Genomic DNA, 23,659 nt, shown 5'->3' with positions numbered 1-23,659 from the left:
CACACACACACACACACACACACACACACACACACACACACACACACACACACACACACACACATATATATATATATATATATATATATATATATATATATATATATATATATATATATATATAAGAGAAGAAAAACTTCGAACAAGGTAAAAGCACGATTGTGGCCTACGTTTCAGCAAAGAGAACTTGCTTTCCTCAGGGCAAGTTCTCTTTGCTGAAACGTAGGCCACAATCGTGCTTTAACCTTGTTCGAAGTTTTTCTTCTATTGTGTTCTCTACCATCTTCAAAGTTCTACTACTCCCTATATATATATATATATATATATATATATATATATATATATATATATATATATATATATATATATATATATATATAGTAAGGAAAATGAGGGGCTCGTTGGGGAAATACAGAAAGATAGGTCGGCAGTCTACAACGCCAAAGGAGGCATAGGGGTGTGGTTAGGCTCTTTTTTTATTTTTTTTTACTACGGTTAATGAAGTTCTTATTTTTTTTAATCTGCTGAAGAAAGAAAGAAAGAAAAACACGCGCCCAGAGTGGGGACCGAACCCACGCCTTTCGATTAGATCTCGAATGCCTTACCAATTCGGCTATCTGGGCGACTGTGTTCTCCTTCACTTTCTGGGCTATTTATATTTACTAGAAGTGTATCTGACGCTTGAGGGTGGTAGCGAATTGGTAAGGCATTCGAGATAGCCACCCTCAAGCGTCAGATACACTTCTAGTAAATATAAATAGCCCCGAAAGTGAAGGAGAACACAGTCGCCCAGATAGCCGAATTGGTAAGGCATTCGAGATCTAATCGAAAGGCGTGGGTTCGGTCCCCACTCTGGGCGCGTGTTTTTCTTTCTTTCTTCAGCAGATTAAAAAAAAATATTAACTTCATTAACCGTAGTAAAAAAAAAGAGCCTAACCACACCCCTATGCCTCCTTTGGCGTTGTAGACTGCCGACCAATCTTTCTGTATATATATATATATATATATATATATATATATATATATATATATATATATATATATATATATATATATATATATACAAGAGAAGAAAGACTTCGAACAAGGTAAAAGCACGATTGTTCCCAACGTTTCAGCAAAGAGACCTGCTTGCGTCAGGACCTTTATTTTTATTTTTTTTTACATCATTGCATACTCTTCTAAGCCTGGTGGCTTGTCCTACAAAGATGCCTTGCTTGCAGTATCTCGGTTGATGGCTTTTATAATCTAGGTACTGCTGCCGGTCTGTAGGTTTTCTAAAAAGCGTGGTTTTAAGTTTACCGCTGTCTAGAATGACGGTAGCATCAAGGAAGTTCACTTCTTTTCAGAAAACTGGCAGGAGAATTTAATATTCGGATGCGAAGAATTGAGATGCGATATAAACGTTTCTAGAGTCGCGCGACCGTGTTCCCAAATCATGAAGATGTCGTCGATGTAGCGGAGTTAAAGCTGAGGTTTATGCGGAAAAGAGTTTAACAGGATAGCTTCAAGTTGCCCCATGAAAATATTGGCATAGGTTGGCGCGAATGGAGTACCCATGCTGGTCCCAAAAACTTGCAAAAAGTAAGAAGAGTCGAATTCAAAATAATTGAGAGTTAAAACTAGTTTTAACAAAGTTATGTACACTTGTGGCGCATGTTGGTGCGGGTGCTCTGATAGAGCTTTTGAAATAGCTTCGATTCCTTCGACGAAAGGGATGTTTGTATACAATGCGGCAACGTCAAGAGTAACAAGGAGGGTTCCACTGGGTAGGGGCCCGCCCTTATTTATCTCTTCTATTATGCGGAGGAAGTCTGTGGGGTGGGGGGGTGGGTGTCCTGAACGAATGAAGGAAGAAGAGCCGGAATGTCGGATAGGTAAGGATTCAGAAACAGAGATAATGCTTCGGTTGGGGTATTGTTATTCGAAACTATGGGTCTGCCAGGAATGTCGGCAGTGAACAATAATTCTACGGGGACTTTGTGGACTTTTGGGAGGAGGTAAAAACGCCCTGCATGCTTATTATTCGGTTTCATGAAATTTAAGTCAGTGCTCGTTATTAATTCTCTGGATCGCAGATCTGTGAGGCTCTGAAGGATTTTTAGGCTGTATTCCTGGCTCGGATCGTTATCTAAGGGCTTGTAGTGGCAAGGGTTATTCAGCTGCCTATAAGCTTCATCTTTGTATTTTCCCATTGGTAAAACAACTACGCTACCACCTTTGTCGGCTGGCTTTAAGACTATGTCGGTTCTGGCTGATAGGCTATTCAAGGTAACTTCTTCCGACGGAGTTAGGCTCTTGTGCTGTCAATATTTCTCTTGATACTGATTTTAAGTACAGATCTAATTCTGGAGATTGATCTACATCTGGAGTACAAGTGCTAGGTGGGTGGAGGGTGCGCTCGTTAATATCAGGTTGGTCCTGTTTATCCGAACAAAACTCTCTTAGTCTCATTCTCCGAGAAAATTCAGTGAGATCTTTATGTAACTCGTATTCATTCACACAGTTATTTGTGGGACAGAAAGTTCGACCTCGTTCTAGGATACCTTTTTCGTCGGCCGTTAGTGTTTTGGAAATGTCAATAACGTTGCTGGGGTAGGTACCGAGGGAGCTCGTTTCTTCAATAGGATTATTTGTTGGGGGAGGAGGTTCTACTACAGCAATTTCTGTATCGAGGGGGGCCGTTACATGGCCTAATACACCATAATGCGGGCTATTGAGAGGCTGATTTTTTGCAGTGCAAGCTGTATATCGCGAGGGAAGCTGGTCACGTTGAAACTTAACCGCTTGCTTATTGCTAAGATCATTTTCCTTACGATTTATGAAAATATTGAGATCTAGTTTCTCCTGCTCAGTTAGCGGAATAGCTTCAATGTGGTTGTTGAAGAGGCTGTGTTGGCTAGTACATTGGTCTCTAAGAATTTCTAGGAGGGAAAGCGAAGCATTATTCAGAATACCTTGCCACCTGGAAGCTAGTTCAGGAGGGAGCTCACCCAGGGAACAACTAACTTTTAGGCGGAGGCCTTTGGGAATCTTTTTGCTTTGGAGGTACGAGGAGTACGTTTTCAAGTGAAATCTGTAGTTGGTTTGTTTGCCGGCTAGTTTTCGAGCTTTGAGGAAAAAGCGGGATTTAGGGGTTGGAGTATCCGGTCTACTCGGTGGTAGTCATTTGTGTTTGTTTCGAGCAGACCTCCGGGGTGACACTTTTTTGCTTGGAGTCAGTATTTTAGGGGTGCTGCTGGGGCTGAGGTCATCATCGATGCCTGTTTGGGTGCCTGTTTGCGTTATACTGCGTGTTGGGGTCTACGTGAACCACGAGCGTGATGTCTTTGGTGGGTCGGGTTGTTGTTCGCTTGCGTGCTGTACAGCTGGTGTTGTGGCCACGTCCACCGTTCGTGTGCTGGTGTCACTTGTGCTGCTCTTACGTGGGCATGGCATTTCGCAACTGTTGGGGGCGTTGGGTTGGTTCTGTTGTTCTGTGCTGGCAGCAGACGGGAGGCTGATGCCTGAAGTTGGGAGCGTCCCTTAAATGAGTTCCTCAGCCTGTGCTTGATATTTCCGGAAATCAGTCTGACGCCTAGAAAGTTAGGGTGTAGTCCGTCCTTGGCCAGGTGTCCTAGGGGGTCGTGGTGAATTTTTGCGTGGTGGATGATGTCAACGTTTCCTTTGTTGTGTCCAAGGTACACGAGGAAGTCGTTAAGCTTAGCTGACCTTTGTGAGTGAGCTAGAAGTCTGTGTGTCTGGGGTATGTCTGGCTTGTGTTTGTTTTCGATCCTGGGAAGTACTGTTGTGAGGGTTATCTTTGCTTTGGGCCTGTTGGTCTGAACGTCGTGAACAAGAGTTTTCATGGCCTCGATGGTGCTTTCAGCGGTGTTGTTCTTTAAGTCGTTAGTGCCAAAGTGAAGAATGAAGTGAGTGATGTTGCGTGGGGCGGCGTCAATGAGTTTTCTGATGTCAAGGGTTGTGGCGCCGCTTTGAAAGCTGATGTATGGTGAATGCTGTCCGGAAGGGAAGTGGTCGTGAATGTACTTAAAGTAGCTATCACCGATCAGAGCTACGTGTGCCAGGGAGAGGAGAGGGGGCTTACCTTGTTCCGTCATCTTCATACACGAAATCCAGGGACCAGTAGAACTTTGAAGATGGTAGAGAACACAAAGAAGAAAAACTTCGAACAAGGTAAAAGCACGATTGTTGCCAATGTTTCAGCAAAGAGACTTGCTTCAGCAAAGAGACTTGCTATATATATATATATATATATATATATATATATATATATATATATATATATATATATATATAGTAAGGAAATGAGGGCGTGGGTTCGGTCCCCACTCTGGGCGCGTGTTTTTCTTTCTTGCTTTCTTCCGTATATTTAAAAAAAAGCGTTAACTTCATTAACCGTAGTAAAAAAAAGAGCCTAACCACACCCCTATGCCTCCTTTGGCATTGTAAACTGCCGACATATCTTTCTGTATCTCTCTCTCTCTCTCTCTCTCTATATATATATATATATATATATATATATATATATATATATATATAATGTGTGTATGTAGTCTGGAAACAAAAACTCACACAGAGCGCGAAAAAAAAAAGGTTAGTAGAGACAGAGACACACGAGAAGGACATTACAAATAACAATAAAAGTTTACTGACGTTTCAGGGAGAGGACTCCCTTTCTAAACTTTTATTTTTATTTTTAATGTCCTTCTCGTGTGTCTCTGTCTCTACTAACCTTATATATATATATATATATATATATATATATATATATATATATATATATATATATATATATATATATATATATATATATATATATATATATATATATATATATATATATATATATATCAATGTTGCAGTCGTCATTGCCAGTGCTATTCGGCTTTTTTCGAAATATTTAATAGGGCCGAATGACGTGTGCTTGTCACGTTGCTTTGATTCATTGATAAATAAGCGAAAATATAAGTCGAGAAAAAAAATCCGCCGTTTTCCGGGAGCGGGACTCGAACCCACATCTCCGCATAACCGGTGCGGTGCGTTAACCAATTACGCTATCCCGCAGCGGCTTCTCTCTCGACTTTAAAGCGGGGGTTTATATTTACAAGAGCTCTGAGGCCGGTCAACTAGCGCCGCCCCTCGACTACCGCGGGAGACGTAGAACGTCTTCTTTCCCAGCGGCCGCCACGTAGAACGTGGTCGGAGGTCGGGGTTAGCAATTGGCATATCCGAACTGCTGGAGCCAGTGCCTCGTAATGCATGTAGCAGAACAGAGAGATACGGGACGAGGGACTCGGTAAAGATACATATCAATGTTGCAGTCGTCATTGCCAGTGCTATTCGGCTTTTTTCGAAATATTTAATAGGGCCGAATGACGTGTGCTTGTCACGTTGCTTTGATTCATTGATAAATAAGCGAAAATATAAGTCGAGAAAAAAAATCCGCCGTTTTCCGGGAGCGGGACTCGAACCCACATCTCCGCATAACCGGTGCGGTGCGTTAACCAATTACGCTATCCCGCAGCGGCTTCTCTCTCGACTTTAAAGCGGGGGTTTATATTTACAAGAGCTCTGAGGCCGGTCAACTAGCGCCGCCCCTCGACTACCGCGGGAGACGTAGAACGTCTTCTTTCCCAGCGGCCGCCACGTAGAACGTGGTCGGAGGTCGGGGTTAGCAATTGGCATATCCGAACTGCTGGAGCCAGTGCCTCGTAATGCATGTAGCAGAACAGAGAGATACGGGACGAGGGACTCGGTAAAGATACATATCAATGTTGCAGTCGTCATTGCCAGTGCTATTAGGCTTTTTTCGAAATATTTAATAGGGCCGAATGACGTGTGCTTGTCACGTTGCTTTGATTCATTGATAAATAAGCGAAAATATAAGTCGAGAAAAAATCCGCCGTTTTCCGGGAGCGGGACTCGAACCCACATCTCCGCATAACCGGTGCGGTGCGTTAACCAATTACGCTATCCCGCAGCGGCTTCTCTCTCGACTTTAAAGCGGGGGTTTATATTTACAAGAGCTCTGAGGCCGGTCAACTAGCGCCGCCCCTCGACTACCGCGGGAGACGTAGAACGTCTTCTTTCCCAGCGGCCGCCACGTAGAACGTGGTCGGAGGTCGGGGTTAGCAATTGGCATATCCGAACTGCTGGAGCCAGTGCCTCGTAATGCATGTAGCAGAACAGAGAGATACGGGACGAGGGACTCGGTAAAGATACATATCAATGTTGCAGTCGTCATTGCCAGTGCTATTCGGCTTTTTTCGAAATATTTAATAGGGCCGAATGACGTGTGCTTGTCACGTTGCTTTGATTCATTGATAAATAAGCGAAAATATAAGTCGAGAAAAAATCCGCCGTTTTCCGGGAGCGGGACTCGAACCCACATCTCCGCATAACCGGTGCGGTGCGTTAACCAATTACGCTATCCCGCAGCGGCTTCTCTCTCGACTTTAAAGCGGGGGTTTATATTTACAAGAGCTCTGAGGCCGGTCAACTAGCGCCGCCCCTCGACTACCGCGGGAGACGTAGAACGTCTTCTTTCCCAGCGGCCGCCACGTAGAACGTGGTCGGAGGTCGGGGTTAGCAATTGGCATATCCGAACTGCTGGAGCCAGTGCCTCGTAATGCATGTAGCAGAACAGAGAGATACGGGACGAGGGACTCGGTAAAGATACATATCAATGTTGCAGTCGTCATTGCCAGTGCTATTCGGCTTTTTTCGAAATATTTAATAGGGCCGAATGACGTGTGCTTGTCACGTTGCTTTGATTCATTGATAAATAAGCGAAAATATAAGTCGAGAAAAAATCCGCCGTTTTCCGGGAGCGGGACTCGAACCCACATCTCCGCATAACCGGTGCGGTGCGTTAACCAATTACGCTATCCCGCAGCGGCTTCTCTCTCGACTTTAAAGCGGGGGTTTATATTTACAAGAGCTCTGAGGCCGGTCAACTAGCGCCGCCCCTCGACTACCGCGGGAGACGTAGAACGTCTTCTTTCCCAGCGGCCGCCACGTAGAACGTGGTCGGAGGTCGGGGTTAGCAATTGGCATATCCGAACTGCTGGAGCCAGTGCCTCGTAATGCATGTAGCAGAACAGAGAGATACGGGACGAGGGACTCGGTAAAGATACATATCAATGTTGCAGTCGTCATTGCCAGTGCTATTCGGCTTTTTTCGAAATATTTAATAGGGCCGAATGACGTGTGCTTGTCACGTTGCTTTGATTCATTGATAAATAAGCGAAAATATAAGTCGAGAAAAAAAATCCGCCGTTTTCCGGGAGCGGGACTCGAACCCACATCTCCGCATAACCGGTGCGGTGCGTTAACCAATTACGCTATCCCGCAGCGGCTTCTCTCTCGACTTTAAAGCGGGGGTTTATATTTACAAGAGCTCTGAGGCCGGTCAACTAGCGCCGCCCCTCGACTACCGCGGGAGACGTAGAACGTCTTCTTTCCCAGCGGCCGCCACGTAGAACGTGGTCGGAGGTCGGGGTTAGCAATTGGCATATCCGAACTGCTGGAGCCAGTGCCTCGTAATGCATGTAGCAGAACAGAGAGATACGGGACGAGGGACTCGGTAAAGATACATATCAATGTTGCAGTCGTCATTGCCAGTGCTATTCGGCTTTTTTCGAAATATTTAATAGGGCCGAATGACGTGTGCTTGTCACGTTGCTTTGATTCATTGATAAATAAGCGAAAATATAAGTCGAGAAAAAAAATCCGCCGTTTTCCGGGAGCGGGACTCGAACCCACATCTCCGCATAACCGGTGCGGTGCGTTAACCAATTACGCTATCCCGCAGCGGCTTCTCTCTCGACTTTAAAGCGGGGGTTTATATTTACAAGAGCTCTGAGGCCGGTCAACTAGCGCCGCCCCTCGACTACCGCGGGAGACGTAGAACGTCTTCTTTCCCAGCGGCCGCCACGTAGAACGTGGTCGGAGGTCGGGGTTAGCAATTGGCATATCCGAACTGCTGGAGCCAGTGCCTCGTAATGCATGTAGCAGAACAGAGAGATACGGGACGAGGGACTCGGTAAAGATACATATCAATGTTGCAGTCGTCATTGCCAGTGCTATTAGGCTTTTTTCGAAATATTTAATAGGGCCGAATGACGTGTGCTTGTCACGTTGCTTTGATTCATTGATAAATAAGCGAAAATATAAGTCGAGAAAAAATCCGCCGTTTTCCGGGAGCGGGACTCGAACCCACATCTCCGCATAACCGGTGCGGTGCGTTAACCAATTACGCTATCCCGCAGCGGCTTCTCTCTCGACTTTAAAGCGGGGGTTTATATTTACAAGAGCTCTGAGGCCGGTCAACTAGCGCCGCCCCTCGACTACCGCGGGAGACGTAGAACGTCTTCTTTCCCAGCGGCCGCCACGTAGAACGTGGTCGGAGGTCGGGGTTAGCAATTGGCATATCCGAACTGCTGGAGCCAGTGCCTCGTAATGCATGTAGCAGAACAGAGAGATACGGGACGAGGGACTCGGTAAAGATACATATCAATGTTGCAGTCGTCATTGCCAGTGCTATTCGGCTTTTTTCGAAATATTTAATAGGGCCGAATGACGTGTGCTTGTCACGTTGCTTTGATTCATTGATAAATAAGCGAAAATATAAGTCGAGAAAAAATCCGCCGTTTTCCGGGAGCGGGACTCGAACCCACATCTCCGCATAACCGGTGCGGTGCGTTAACCAATTACGCTATCCCGCAGCGGCTTCTCTCTCGACTTTAAAGCGGGGGTTTATATTTACAAGAGCTCTGAGGCCGGTCAACTAGCGCCGCCCCTCGACTACCGCGGGAGACGTAGAACGTCTTCTTTCCCAGCGGCCGCCACGTAGAACGTGGTCGGAGGTCGGGGTTAGCAATTGGCATATCCGAACTGCTGGAGCCAGTGCCTCGTAATGCATGTAGCAGAACAGAGAGATACGGGACGAGGGACTCGGTAAAGATACATATCAATGTTGCAGTCGTCATTGCCAGTGCTATTCGGCTTTTTTCGAAATATTTAATAGGGCCGAATGACGTGTGCTTGTCACGTTGCTTTGATTCATTGATAAATAAGCGAAAATATAAGTCGAGAAAAAATCCGCCGTTTTCCGGGAGCGGGACTCGAACCCACATCTCCGCATAACCGGTGCGGTGCGTTAACCAATTACGCTATCCCGCAGCGGCTTCTCTCTCGACTTTAAAGCGGGGGTTTATATTTACAAGAGCTCTGAGGCCGGTCAACTAGCGCCGCCCCTCGACTACCGCGGGAGACGTAGAACGTCTTCTTTCCCAGCGGCCGCCACGTAGAACGTGGTCGGAGGTCGGGGTTAGCAATTGGCATATCCGAACTGCTGGAGCCAGTGCCTCGTAATGCATGTAGCAGAACAGAGAGCATTGCCAGTGCTATTCGGCTTTTTTCGAAATATTTAATAGGGCCGAATGACGTGTGCTTGTCACGTTGCTTTGATTCATTGATAAATAAATATAAGTCGAGAAAAAATCCGCCGTTTTCCGGGAGCGGGACTCGAACCCACATCTCCGCATAACAGGGCCGAATGACGTGTGCTTGTCACGTTGCTTTGATTCCGGGAGCGGGACTCGAACCCACATCTCCGCATAACAGGGCCGAATGACGTGTGCTTGTCACGTTGCTTTGATTCCGGGAGCGGGACTCGAACCCACATCTCCGCATAACAGGGCCGAATGACGTGTGCTTGTCACGTTGCTTTGATTCCGGGAGCGGGACTCGAACCCACATCTCCGCATAACAGGGCCGAATGACGTGTGCTTGTCACGTTGCTTTGATTCCGGGAGCGGGACTCGAACCCACATCTCCGCATAACAGGGCCGAATGACGTGTGCTTGTCACGTTGCTTTGATTCCGGGAGCGGGACTCGAACCCACATCTCCGCATAACAGGGCCGAATGACGTGTGCTTGTCACGTTGCTTTGATTCCGGGAGCGGGACTCGAACCCACATCTCCGCATAACAGGGCCGAATGACGTGTGCTTGTCACGTTGCTTTGATTCCGGGAGCGGGACTCGAACCCACATCTCCGCATAACAGGGCCGAATGACGTGTGCTTGTCACGTTGCTTTGATTCCGGGAGCGGGACTCGAACCCATATACATATATATATATATATATATATATATATATATATATATATATATTGAAGGACTCTGCTTCCATTGTGAAGGGTTCGCGCGAGCTTCACCCCGCCCGGCGAAGTGACGCCGACACACAAGGAACAGAAATCACCGGTTTGTTCCGGGCAACAGAAAGACATGTAGGAAATACATACGCATAGAATAGAATGGTCATGGGAGCATCGCGACATAAGAAAGCCAGCTGCCTCCACGGTGCAAAAAATCAGACGGCGCTCCCCCAACACTCACAAATGTTTCCGAGTCCATTGTCCTAAGCCGCACCGTCCACGCTCACCAGATGCGCTGCTTAGTCCCGGATGGCCAAGGGTCGTGGTTGCAATTCACTGCCTCATTCCGCTCCCATCCCGGCGATCCGCCGCGGCCGGGCTCCGTCGTCCAACTCCCCCCACTGCTCTTGTGAGCGGCGCTTTGAAGCCACTGGCTTGGTTGCGCGCACGTTCCTGGTTTTACGCGCACTGCACGTGTTTGTTGCTGCTCACTGTTCGTCGCACACACACGCACGGGCACATGGCGCACTGACGCCGACGCGCGCTCACTGCACCGTAATCACCCTACGCTGGCGCACGTAGGGGCTGCGTCCCTACAATATACAGTGGAACCCCGATAATACGACTTTCAAGGGACCGCGAGAAAGCGTCGTATGACCGGGGTTGTCGTACCACCTGGGTGCATTAAACTCCGGCCTTTTAGACGGTCTCACGCGACAGGTGGGCTAAGAACTTATTTAAACTGCTGTACTTAGCACGTTATCGCGTGATTTGCGAACCTTTAGCCGAAATCTCAAGTTTAAAAAAGCAACGCCCATGTTGTGCCCCTCCCCTCCATGGCGTCCAGCTAGCCCGCCAGCCAAGCGCCACGCGCTACGCGACACCCGTGCCGTCCGCCGCTATTTATAGAACGCCAGTGCTGCAAGCCCCGCGCCTTGCGCGCGCGAGATAAGGCCGACGTGGTTTATCAAATTGAGAAGGGAAAATGTGAGTGTGAAACTGCCAAGGGCAAGCGAAACGAACGATAGTAAAAATTGCATCCATCTCCCCGCGAGGGAACCCTGGTGTGATGCGGCGCATCTGGGGGTTCAATTGGCTTTTCCATTGGGTTGATTCGCTACATCGCGTGAAACGTATTGTGAACGCGTAGGATGCCTTCCATCACATACGGATGTTCTCACACACGGGACGATGGAGGCAATTTTACATTTTCATGCACATGCATACGCGAAATGAGAAAGTACACGTGTTTTAGCGGCTACCACCCAGCGCGATACCCACTTTATATTCACAGCGCTTGAAGGAGAGGAGACCGCGGAGGAGAGTCACGCATGCGCGCACATGTGCACCGGAGCAGCTGTTGACGCAGCGTTACGCAGCGAAGCGCGCGCCAACCAAGCGCGCCAGCTGTCGTTATGCTAATGCGCCGAAGTGAGAGTGTTGCACACAGCTGTGGGAGAGGCGAACAGAGGAGGGCTGCGGACAGACGCCGCCGCCGCCGACGACGACGCAGGAGGGACATGCCTCAGAGCAAGAGATGCGCCGCATCTAAAAGCGGAGATTACCAGAAAACGGCATTGCCGCACATGGTGGAGACACCCTTTTAACGGTCCCGTGCCATCGCTATGGGGTCACTGGTGCTGGACACAGTTGTTTTCGTTTCCCACAAGACCCAGCAACGCGAAATGGATAAGATGATTCAAACTTCACGAGTAACCGTGTTGCGGCGAAAATTATAGCGCGGCCTTGCTACAGTGACTTGCCGCGGCGGCCAGCGAGTGACCCAAAATGGCGGTGCCAACGGGAATGTGTCTCCACCCTTGCGGGGGACGCGCGTGAATTGAGGCACTCTGCAAAAGAAAAGCGCGGAGTGACAACGCGGCTACAGTGAGCTCGTTCACTGTAACAAGGCTTTGAAATACTCTGATAAGCAGAGAGCAGAGATATAGGGAGAAAGAGCGTCGTGAAAGGAAGAAACTTGTATCGAGCGTGCGGGGAAAGCGGCTGTTCGGTCATCGCCGTGGGGTTGCGTCGAATGTGTTTTCGCGTTCGTCGTCGGCTCGACGGGAGCTCCGAATTGCGCCGGCAGCCGATCGCGGAGCCCATGTCCTGCGACCTGAACTTCGACTTCTCGTGGTTGGCGCGTTGGCGTACTGCTGCCGCGTGGGGCCGTCGCAGGTTAACTCCAGCTCACGGGTACCCGCCTGCTTGCTTGTGTATGTTCAGTAAGTGGCCTGGCATGTGGACCTTTGCACATCAAGCAGCGACAAACGGGGTTGAGAATAAAGAAGGTCAGGACGAGGCGGCGAAGTGGTGTAAAATATGGGAAAAGCGCCGGTTTATTCGCGCTATGGTCCGTCGTATGAATATCATCGGGGTTTTTAATGCATTGTTTCTATGGGGAGTTTTCCGGGACCACGGTGATCCGTCGTAAGAAGCGGGGCGTCGTAATTCCGGGGGCCGTATCAGCGGGGTTCCACAGTGGAACCACGACTTTCAAGGGAACATGAGAAAGCGTCGTATGACCGGGGTGCGGGCAGATCTGCCAACCTAGTAGACGGTCTTACGCAACAGGTAGGTTAAGAACTTATTTAAACTACTTTATTTAGCGCCTTCTCGCGTGATTTGCGAACATTTAGCTGAAATCCCAAGAAAAAAAGCAACGTCTATGTTGTGCCCGCCTCCCCTTTATGTCGTCCAGCTAGCCCGCCAGCCAAGCTCCGCGCGCTACGCGACATAAGGCCGACGTGGTCGAGCAAATTGTGACGGGAAAATCCGAGTGTGAAACTGCCAAGGCCAAGCGAAACGAACGATAGTACAAGGCGGAGATGAACAAAAAACGGCATTGCCGTACATGCTGGAGACACCCTTTGGGCGGTCCCGTGCCGTCGCTATTGGGTCATAGCGGTCAACACATAGCTGCTTTCGTTTCCCAGAAGACCAAACAACGCAAAATATATCGACAAATTCAACCTTCGCGAGTAAACCGTGTTGCGGAGAAAATTATAGCGCGGTCTTGCTACAGCTACTTGCTGCGGCGGCCAGCGACTGACCCAAATAGGCGGTGCCAACGGGTACATGTCTCCACACATCGCCTCCTGTATTTTGCTCCACCCTTGAGGCGGACGAGAAACTCTAGCAAAAGAAAAAAAGAGCGGAGTGACAACGCGGATCTGAAAGACACTGATAAGCAGAGAGCGGAGATATAGGGATCGAGAGAGAGCGTCGTGAAAGGAAGAAACTTCGATCGAGCGGGCGGGGAAAGGAGCTGTTCGGTCATCGCTGTGGGGTTGCGTCGTATGGGTTTTCGTGTTCGTCGGCGGCCACAACGGGAGTTTCAAATTCACGGTCCACCTGTCACCTCAACTTCGACTTCTCACGGTTGGCGAGTTGGCGTACTGCTGCCGCGTGAGGCCGTCCCAGGTTAACTCCCACTCACGAGTATCCACCTGCTTGCTTCCGTCTGTTCAGTAAATGGTCTGGCCCGCCTGCGGACCTTTGCCCCTCAAGCAGCATCAAACGGGAGTTCATAATAAAGAAGGTCGGGATGCGGCGGAGAAGCGATGTAAATATGGGAAAAGCGCCCGCTTACCCGCGCCAGGGTCCGTCGTATGAAGCGGACCGCGTGCAGCCAGGCGTCATATCATCGGGGTTTTTAATACATTTTTTCTATGGGGAGTTCGCCGGGACCGAAGTGATCCATCGTAAGAAACGGGTCGTCGTAAGTCCGGGGGACGTATAAGCGGGGTTCCACTGTACCTATATACGTAGATTTGCACACCTTTTTGCTGTGGCCGCAGCGCCGGCAGCATCGGTAGTGAAGTGGGCGGGGATACAGTTGTTGAACTCTATGAAGGAAGGGCCATAGCAGTTCCGAGGGATAGCGCGTGCCTGGGACAGTGGCAATTCGAAAGCTACCCTGGTGGCGGGTGGAGCGGTAAACTGGGACTACGCCAGCTGCATAAGACATCTCTCATTAACTCTTTCAAACAGGCTAGGCGCTCAGGGATGAATGCCCGAACTTCTAGCGGACCAAACGACGTGCATTTGAGAAGGTACAAGGCCGGCATATGCCGACGGCCAGTGACGATGACAGCAGCCGTCAGAAGCTCATGGCCGATTCCCCAATTCTCGTTGGTAGCGACATGAACACACCCACCCACACATTTGCTACAGTAGAACTATGAACACTATACATTGCTTCCACAAGGACCGCAACTCGCCAAGAAGGGATGCTCACGCATTCCGACATGAAGTCTTAGGTGCCCCCTCTGTTTCTTTCCTTTTGCCTTTTACACGTGGTACTGCTTATGGACAGCATGAGGACCGTCAGATCACATCGCTCAGCCTGCCGGAACGGTATCTCTGATTTTGCGTGTTTTTTGGCAGATTTGGAGCTCGAACATACATCATCGCCGGACATGTGCACCCCCACCCCTCCCAACCTTTGGAGAGCTAGAGATCAAGTAAATAAAAAATGCGAATTCTCAGGGTTTTACCCGCCGAAGCTACATTTAGGCATGAGCTGAGCACCGCAGTAGAGGGCACTGGGATAATTTTGACCACGCGGGTATCTTCAACCTGTATCGAAATCTCGACACACAGATGTTTTTGTTTTTCGCCTTCATCAGAAAAACGGTCACTGCGGCCACGATCGAGCCAGAGGCCCTGTGCTCAGCAGCACAACGCCTTAGCCACTTGTCAAATTCTTAGCAATATTGATGTAAAACGAAGTGGTGTAAAACAGTTCGTAAGTGCTCGGGGTGCCGTTGCAACCTTAAAAGAAGTCTTTATTTGTGCTTAATTTTTTCGTCATGCAAACGCACGAAATTGCAATGGTGCGCGTTCCAAACGCGGAAAAAATGTTCTAAAGACCAAAAAAGCTTCGCTCTAATAATTACCAAGCTTAGCCAACAAAAATCCAAACTGGAGCAGTTTTATAGACGTCGCGCATATAAAACTGTTTTGGTTTCGTTATTGGTAGCTAGGTTGTGTGATTGGGTTTACGCGTTTGACTTGCGCGCCATTGCGATGTCAAGCGTTCTGTGATGTCAAATTTTTAATAGAATGAAAATTTTATGAATACTGATAGTATACAAAAATTCGCATACAAATAAAAAGCCTAAACAAAATTATTTATAAATAAATGCAACTGCTCGAGGTACGGCTCAAGGTTCTACGCTGCGGGACTGGCGGAACTTCACAGCGACGAGGATGGCGTCTACCGCGTCGGCTAACGAGCCTCAAGGTCAAGAGTCCCAAGCTGGAATGGCCGTACGTAACCTTTAAGCGGAAATCTCACTGTTAGAGACTTTTCATTATCATTTTCTCTAGAGGGGTATAACGGCGATGGCCTTCCCACTCGCTTAATAAAGGGCACTGGCCCTTGCACAAGATTCGTTTGCCCCACGTGTCTGGTAAAGGTCAACTTTTCATTGCATACAGACTCCAGGACGCTCACCGTCGGCCACTAACGTAATCGCGGAATCGGAAGCAACTACTTCTCGGGGCCAGGTACGTATTCTATCCCTAAGAAGCGAAGAGTATTGTTTCCCCCACGTGCCCATCGTGGTAACGGTGAGCACTTCATCATGCTCATCTGCCACCGCCATCATAGTAGCCGCCGCCACCGGCCGCCGCCATTCAGCGTCGCATGATGGGGGCTGTTCTGCATGGGCGCAGTCTGCATTGGTTTTTACCAAACCGGCCAACCGCTTCCGCTTACTAACTAGCCAGAGTCACTTAGAAGCGGTTTTCCGGTCGAGTATAAAGTTTGAACTAAGTAGTTCAAGGCTTGAATTATAGCAAAGATCGAGGATTTCTTTCTCACACCACCACGCTTTGCATTAGGTTTGAAATTGTTTATTTACATGTTCCGTCATCGCTTGCAGGCTTTCACGTTTCTCCCAAAGTGGAACGCGTCAGCACGCGATGAAACCGGCGGCAACCGACTTCGCGAACTGGGCGTCTGTAGCGCGAGCTGTCTTGGGCTCCCCCTTGAGGCGCGAACGCACGTGAACTGACTAGCCAGAGTCACTATTAACAATTCGCTGTGACTCTGACTAGCAGAGGGCGGAAGCGGTTTTTTCCGGTTGGGCAAAAATCAACATGGACTGCTCCCAGCTGTCACTCCGCGAAGGCCGAGACTACGTCAAGAACTGCAATACGACCTGCACCTTCGGGATCATCAGCGTCAGCGGTCGAGCTAGCGTAAGCAGCTGTGAGACACGGTCCGTACTTTCTGTTCTATAGTGAACGTCGTTCGGACTGCGCTGCTCGCGTAGGCCTAACGCCGGCCGTTCTTCAGAGCACAGGCATGCCCGCGCACGGCGCACGTGCCTCACCACCGATTCAACCTGCGGCGCCCCGCGTGACCGAACCCAGCGATCGGGCCTCCTCACCAACCGAAGCGGCGACGGCCGGCATCAGCGTTGCTGCAGTGATTACGGATCCGAAGCCATCTGCCGCACCCCTTTCTCCTGGCGCGATGGAGCCACGCGAGAGGATCCGCAGTACATCGGGGGACTACTCAGGCCTAGCTGCTTCGCGCGGCCTTCGCTCACGCTCCCATGAGCGCCGCAGAACGTTCCGTCGAGAGAGACACCCTGTTTGTTCACCAACGAGAACTCCGAAGAAGCCGAGAAACGCGCCTTTGCGCCTGCCGAAGTGTAGGACAATCAATGGAAATGGAAGGCACCGACACCGATTCCTATTTCAGTTCTAGACGCCGCATCACTCTACGAGCTCCATTGACCGCACTCGAGTCTCGGATTACCAGGCAGACGTCGACAAGAGACCCATCAGCACATAACAATGACAAACGGTTCGGCATATATGGACTTTAGCGGCCCCGAAGAGTAGCCCACGGTGCGCAAAGAAGATGGAGCCTGGAGCGCCGTATAAAGTAATCGCCCGGTCTAAGCTTCTCAGCTACCTGATCACCCTTCGACCAACGACGGGCGTTGCTCTGGCGAGCGTGTCACAACGGCTGCTTCACACGACGGGGATGACAGCTGTTCCGCCGTCAGAACTTCAGCATCACGTAGCCATTCGCATGAACCAAGCATCGAATACAGTGGCAATCCAGACTTACGACGCCCAGGACGCCGAAGGCCTCTTGCAGCCCATGTCCATTCGAGTATCGCCGAGCGAAGGGATCCCGGTTACCGCGAACCAAACCGCTGGAAAAGGCATGTGTCGTGGTGCCATCCATAAAGTCGACCCATCGGAGACGGCGCAATCCGTACGGTGAGCCCTCTACTCGAAGAGCCACCACATCTTTGCCGCAGGTCTCGTGGCAAAGCGAGGGGCCTGCCTCGTGACATTCCAGGGAACACCACCACCACGGACGATCAGGTACTGGAGTGTACTTAGGAAGGTTACCACGTACGAAGCGCGCAGTCTAGTTTGCCACAATCGTCAAGGTCTCGGACACAATAAAGACATTTGCCCCCACCCAAGCACCTGTGCCACATGCAGGATGGAGCACGCAGCTGATGTCGAAATTGCGAGAAGTCCGGAGTGCCCACGCGTCGCCGATATGAGGAACGAAGCAAAAAAAAAAAAATACACCATCTTCCCGTAGGGGAACCCTGGGTAGTATGCAAAGCAGTCATGGGGTCGATTCAAGTGCCCATTAGTTTTCAGTTCGTCGTTTCCGTTAGGTTGAGGTACGTAGCTACCGTTATATTTACAGTTTGGTTCCATGGTAACTACCACACTTTTCACTTACCGGAACTACGAAATGGGAAATCGCGTTGAGCCCATGGCTGTTTCGCATACTACTCAGGGTTCCCGTACGGGAAGATGGTGTAATTTTATTAGATGCGACGGGCTATGTCCCTCCCTTGTCGTTGTTGCGCCGTCCACACCCCCACTGCGCATGCTCTGCTTGCTGAACGCCCGGTGGTGTCTTACCCTTTAATGGCTCCTGGAGCGGAAGTGTTACTTGGGCCGGCCCGAGATGAGTCGAGCATGCGCAGTTGGGGTGTGGACGGCACCACAACAAGGGAGGGACATAGCCCCGACCATGAGATGCTGGAGCGACAGTGTTGCCGGTGCCTTCCTGGGCCGGCACGAGACGAGCACGTTTCCCCTTAAAGGGCTCCTGGAGCGGCAGTGTTGCCAGTGTCTTCCTGGGCCGGCGGATGGAGGGACGACGGACGACGGACGACGGACGACGGACGACGGAGCCGAGAGCAAGAGATGCTTTGCATCTAAAAGTGAGCGGAAAATAGGCGCTCGCGTAGTCCCATCGCCGTAGAAGCAGACGTCGCTCTTCCAGCAGAAGCCAGGGTTATCGCGACATGTCGGCCCAGCTGCAGCAGGAGCCGTAGTGTAGGTGCCTCCACTGTGTCACAGTCGGACCAAGCCACAACTTTTCACGGCTCGCAAATGGCTAAAGAGACAACCAACAAACAGGTCACGTACGTTAATGCTGCCGAGTCAACCGTGCCTCCATTTGAACTATCGGTCCAACAGTCCTCCACTCAAGATTCGCCCACTATGACACCTTCAACAGACCACAAACTGGAAGCTATGATCACAGCTCTTCGCGAAGAGGAGTAAGGAGCTCCATGCGAGCGTCTACGGGGCAGCCGCATGGAGCATGCCTCGACGCCCTTAAGAATCTCGCAACTAAACGTACAACGAAGTTCACGGAAAGGACAGGACCCGACCCAGTGTATCGTCGAGATGTGTGGGGGCGAAAAATCATAGACAGACTGATCATTTCGGGCATCCTACCCTTGCAAGCCTCCCCCCCCCCCTTTGCTACGCCTTCGACAGCCACAGCGCGCACTAAAGTCATGGCACAAAATAATGGACTCATCTCCACGGGCTACCACCTGTGGACAACCGTGTTGCACGGTAACTGCTGCCCACTTAGGAGGAGAAAGCGGATTTCATTGCCACATTTGAGTAAGTAAGGGGAAAACACTCCTACTATTATCGCGCGTCAGGAGGTTAACGGACCGCTCGTGAGGATCCCGCCGTACGAAGGTTATGCTCCGCATGACGATCCCACACAGCCTGTCAGAGCAGCACTGCTTATCCACAGAGGGTTTGTGCATGTAGAGCTCGACACTCAACCGTGGTGCATGCAACGCTTTCACTGAAGTGGCGGGGTGTCGAGTCGAGATAATTCCACACTGAGCAGTTTTGGTGTTTTCTGTATACATAAGTCCAGAAGGGGCGCGCAAGGTATCGCGACTATATCACACATGCCTCAGCTTTGTTGAACACTTCCAGAAGCTGCCCCCGAAAGACTTTACACTTATGTGGGCTGATTTTAACGCTCAGCATGCTCCCTGGGGTAATGAGAAGACCAAAGCCCAGAGCAAGCGAATCATGGCAGACGCGATGGCGTAAGGGCTGACGTTTCTCAACGCACACCAGACGAACACTCGATTTGGTCAAATCCCAAAGCAATCTTGCACGACTCCAGATCTCTTGGGGGTGTCACATCCCAAGCTGGCCAGGTGGGACATCCACGAAGACATGTTAGGGAGTGACCACCTGTCCGTTCTATAGTCCGTCTCCCCACTGGCAGACCACGACCGCATCGGACTGGCACTGTCCCACACGAGAACACTGCACATTACGCACTGGGACAAGTCTCGGTGCATATTACTGTAAAAGCCACCAGCCGCCCGTGTTCAAAATCGCACGGAGCAGCTGTGCGTGGCGAAGGAACAACAACCAAAAAATGGGACGGGCCTCCCGATCACCCAGACCTAGGCAGACATTTGATGACGCTGTGGAACCGCCGGTTGCGAATTCTGGGATAGTACAAAAAGTCTGGTCATGCAACACATCTCAAGCGATCTCTCCTCAAGTTTCACGAGGAAATCAAGCGTCACAATAACGCGCTAGCCACCCAGCGTTGGATGAATGTTTGCGACACCATAAATTGGCACAGCACACCTCGAAGGCCTCCCATCTTTTCTTAGACAGCGTGAAACAAATAAAGGTGCCACACAGGTCGCTCTTCGCAAATGTGTGAGTGTAAAAGAGCTCACCGGAGAAGCTGCCACCTTCTTCTTTCCCTTGGACGTCTGAATCTTCTGCAACTAGGTTGCCACTATTACCAGGCTGGCACCACCACGTTGGTGACACTCCAGCCCACAGCCCACAAGCTGAACTGTAGGCCATCTTAGACTATCGCGATGCAGCTGTCAAGGAAGACCTAGTGAGCTACCCGGTGCATCACCAGCTGTACACGGACTCACCAGCAGCGTATCGAACATGTGCCAATGTGCAATTTTCCATTCCCGTCCCCAGAGCCACTCGCCGCAAAGTTTTAGAGCGCAGGGAGTCAGGTTGCGACTTCACACTTCACTGGGTGCCAGCACTCTGCGTCATCCTAAGAAACGGTGCACCGACTAGCACGCGCCAATTTAGTTTCCGTGCTAGCTCGGAACCCCTCTGCAGTCGTGACGACGGCATAATTGCCCATCCCTCAAGTAGATGCCGACCCTACAATGGAACGACTGATAACTAAAGCCTGCCGGAAAGCCTACCTTGTGGCGATGGCAAGCCCACTCCACATCCCTGCAGCACCTTCCTCTGAGTTCTCGCGACGGGGAACTGCAACCATAGGCCCCATTCAGACAGGTACGCTGCTTACCCCGTTTTCGCTCACCCGCTTTCATCGCCGTGGGGCCCCTCTCAGTGTCCCGAGCACCTTCAGCACTTCCCATACTAGGGCTGACCTACAATACCTAGTGTGGGACTGCCCCCGCTACAGCACCCCTCGGTACCCGGTGCTCTCGCCAATGTATGATTGGGACCATGGCCCACGTCTATCCAGTCCTGTCCTGCCTGCCACCTAAGGCGACTACTGGGTGCGCTATTAACTTGTGGCCTGCGCTGCTGCTCTTCCTTCTGGACCCCGCAGCGCCAGTTGCCGGTTAGCGGCTTCACGATGATGCGCAGGAGACGGCAACGACTACTACTCCCAGAGACCAAAGTGTTGCCTCCAGGCCTCTGACGCAGTTACTGGAGGCATAGTTATCTCGTCCCACTTTCCCCTTCCTAAACATGCTCCTACCAAACTTGCGCTCATCCATATTAGCGACCAAGCACCACAAAATGGTATAAACGTGTTCTCTCTCTCTCTCTCTCTCTCTCTCTCTCTCTCTCTCTCTCTCTCTCTCTCTCTCTCTCCTCTCTCTCTCTCTCTCTCTCTCTCTCTCTCTCAGGATGGCCACCATTATGCGATGCTATTTAGACCGTTCCCCTCATCGTTTGCTCGGTAGTAAGTAGTTTTGCAAATGCCGCTAGTGAAAGCCGAAAACGAAATTGCAGTATGCCAAAGAGCTTAAACAATTAACAAGAAGGCCTCTTGTGACTCCTTAAATTACATAAATATGAACAACAGCGCCTATTTTATCGCTGGAATCGAGGCACAAAGCGTGCAATGACTGGAGAGGACTATATGTCGCCGCTACACGCTTCGAAGCTTTCCTGCAACCAGCTTGTGCCTAGCTACCCATGCACCCTCCATGTACGAATGTGTGGATCACGGGACGTGCACAAGGCATCGTGCGACCCGCGGAAGAATGGTTTGGGGCTAGAAAGAGAAGGTGGATGGAGGAAAACGAGAAGAGGTGGGAGGGGAGAAATGAAGAGGGTAAGGCGGAGTAAATAGAGGAGGTGAACGAAGAGACCGAAGGAGGGTAGCGGGAGGGGGCAGAGGAGAAAGAATGGGAGGCGAAAAGATAGGCAGTGGGGACGGCTGGACGGCATCACCCAGCAGTGCCGGCGGCAATGCTAGCGTATTTCGACTTCATTTGCAGCGATACAAGCATACACGCTGCCAATTTTTGTCGTTAACATAATCACTCTTATTGCAGAGACGAAAGGCGATATTCAATGATGTTAGATGCGACACAGTCGTTTTCTCAGTACTGCTTTCATATTGATGTTTTATGTGCTACCATGAGCGGTAGTATAACGCCGAGTTCTTTTATATTTGCAGCAGCTGGAGGAGCTAGGCAGAAGAATGACAGACATCGACGCAGGAATAGCAGCTCTCGAAGAACGGCTTGATTCACTGATCAAGAGACCTTACGCTATCGAAGAATAATGTTGGCACGAATGTAATGGGGCCAAGCCACGTGATGTTTTGTATAATAAAAAGTAATCCTGGGGAAGAGCTTGTTTCATCCGCAGGAGTTGACCCACGTTCAGGCCATCGTTGTTGTGTCTTTGCAGTGTTGTAAGTAATGAGGAAGGTACGTACGTGTGGGACACGGAGCGTGGGAAGGTGGAATTACCTGGATTTATTACAAACTACAATCGGTTGCTGGCCAGCTGACCAAGAACCAGACAGGGTTGCATGTTGCAGATACCCAGACTCAAGGCAACCTCACCGATGAATATTGCACTCTGACGGCCCGGAACGTTGATATGTAAAACAGGAAGAAAATTATTGTCCTGAACGCCGTCATGGCTGGCGACCCTGGAGTGTCTGATCATGAGTATGCATGCTCTTGGAGCAGGGTGTCGAACCGGAATCTTTTCGGGTTCGTTTCGGGTTCGGGTTCAAGCCTTTCGGGTTCAGTTCCGGGTTCGGGCCCGGAGCACCATTCCGTTTCGGTTCAAACCGGTTCAAACGGGTTCAAAGGAAAAAAAGCAGGAGTGTTTTTTGTGTTTGCTTTTTTAGTGCTGTGGTTTAGTTTTATTGCAACGTGGGTATAAAAACAAATTCGTATTGTAGGTTTTCTTGTGCAAATGTTCTCATTTGGGCGATTCAAAGAGACCCTGCAACCCCTTTTTCAACTTTTTTCGAAATCTTAAATGCTTCCAGAACGTAGTCAGCCAACATATCCGATACTTAGATTCGAGTGACGCAAAGCACCTCGACCAAAAATTACTGCTCTTTGCCCATCAGTCAACTTGTCAACTTGCTCAAAAGATTTTGCTCTCTTTCCCTTCTTCGAACGCTGGGATTACTCATTACAGCGGTGGAGCGGCTATTGGCTGGCTTTCCTTCAGCTGCAGCAATGAACGCCTTCGATAGCTGCTTATAAAATTGGAGATGCTTGCACTATATAAGTCGCGCAAGGTTTGAAACAGCTATAAGCCGGCGGATTTCTTTCTATGTAAGCACTGAAGGACCCACCGCCACGTATTGCATTTACTTTAAAATTGTTTATGTACATATTCCGTCGTCGCGTTTCACTGTGGTAGTAGTGGCCATCGTCATATCCATCTATATCGTCGTCTTCGTTATGCATGACTGGCAGCCCACGATCGGTTTGTCCGCACGCTTTCACATTTTCCAGAAAGCGGAACGCGTCAACACGGGTTAGAACCGGCGGCAACCAGCTTCGCGAACGGCGTCTGTATCGCGATCTGTGTTGTGCAGCTCCCCCCTTGAGACGCGTACGCACGTGAACTGTTTTCTTGGTAGTTTATTCCGAGCGCCACGCGCAAGCCTGGGCGACGCCGGGCACCCCACGAGAGGCGCGTGTTTACGTGCGCGTTGTA

General features: G+C 50.0%; 1 long non-coding RNA gene across 1 annotated transcript; it reads left to right on the top strand.

The window, feature by feature from the left end:
- Positions 1-15,369: 15,369 nt before the first annotated feature.
- On the top strand, positions 15,370-22,346 carry LOC144173501 (uncharacterized). The gene is made up of 3 exons (XR_013323303.1): positions 15,370-15,439; positions 15,611-15,679; positions 22,146-22,346. It is a non-coding gene; the product is annotated as an uncharacterized LOC144173501 (long non-coding RNA).
- Positions 22,347-23,659: the final 1,313 nt, after the last annotated feature.

The sequence above is a fragment of the Haemaphysalis longicornis genome, unplaced genomic scaffold (assembly GCF_048455015.1).
Source record: "Haemaphysalis longicornis isolate Haplotype H1 unplaced genomic scaffold, Haemaphysalis longicornis Haplotype H1 scaffold_1, whole genome shotgun sequence".
Classification (NCBI taxonomy): domain Eukaryota; kingdom Metazoa; phylum Arthropoda; class Arachnida; order Ixodida; family Ixodidae; genus Haemaphysalis; species Haemaphysalis longicornis.
The sequence above is the reverse complement of the archived record's forward strand: the minus strand, read 5'-3'. Positions and strand labels throughout refer to the sequence as shown.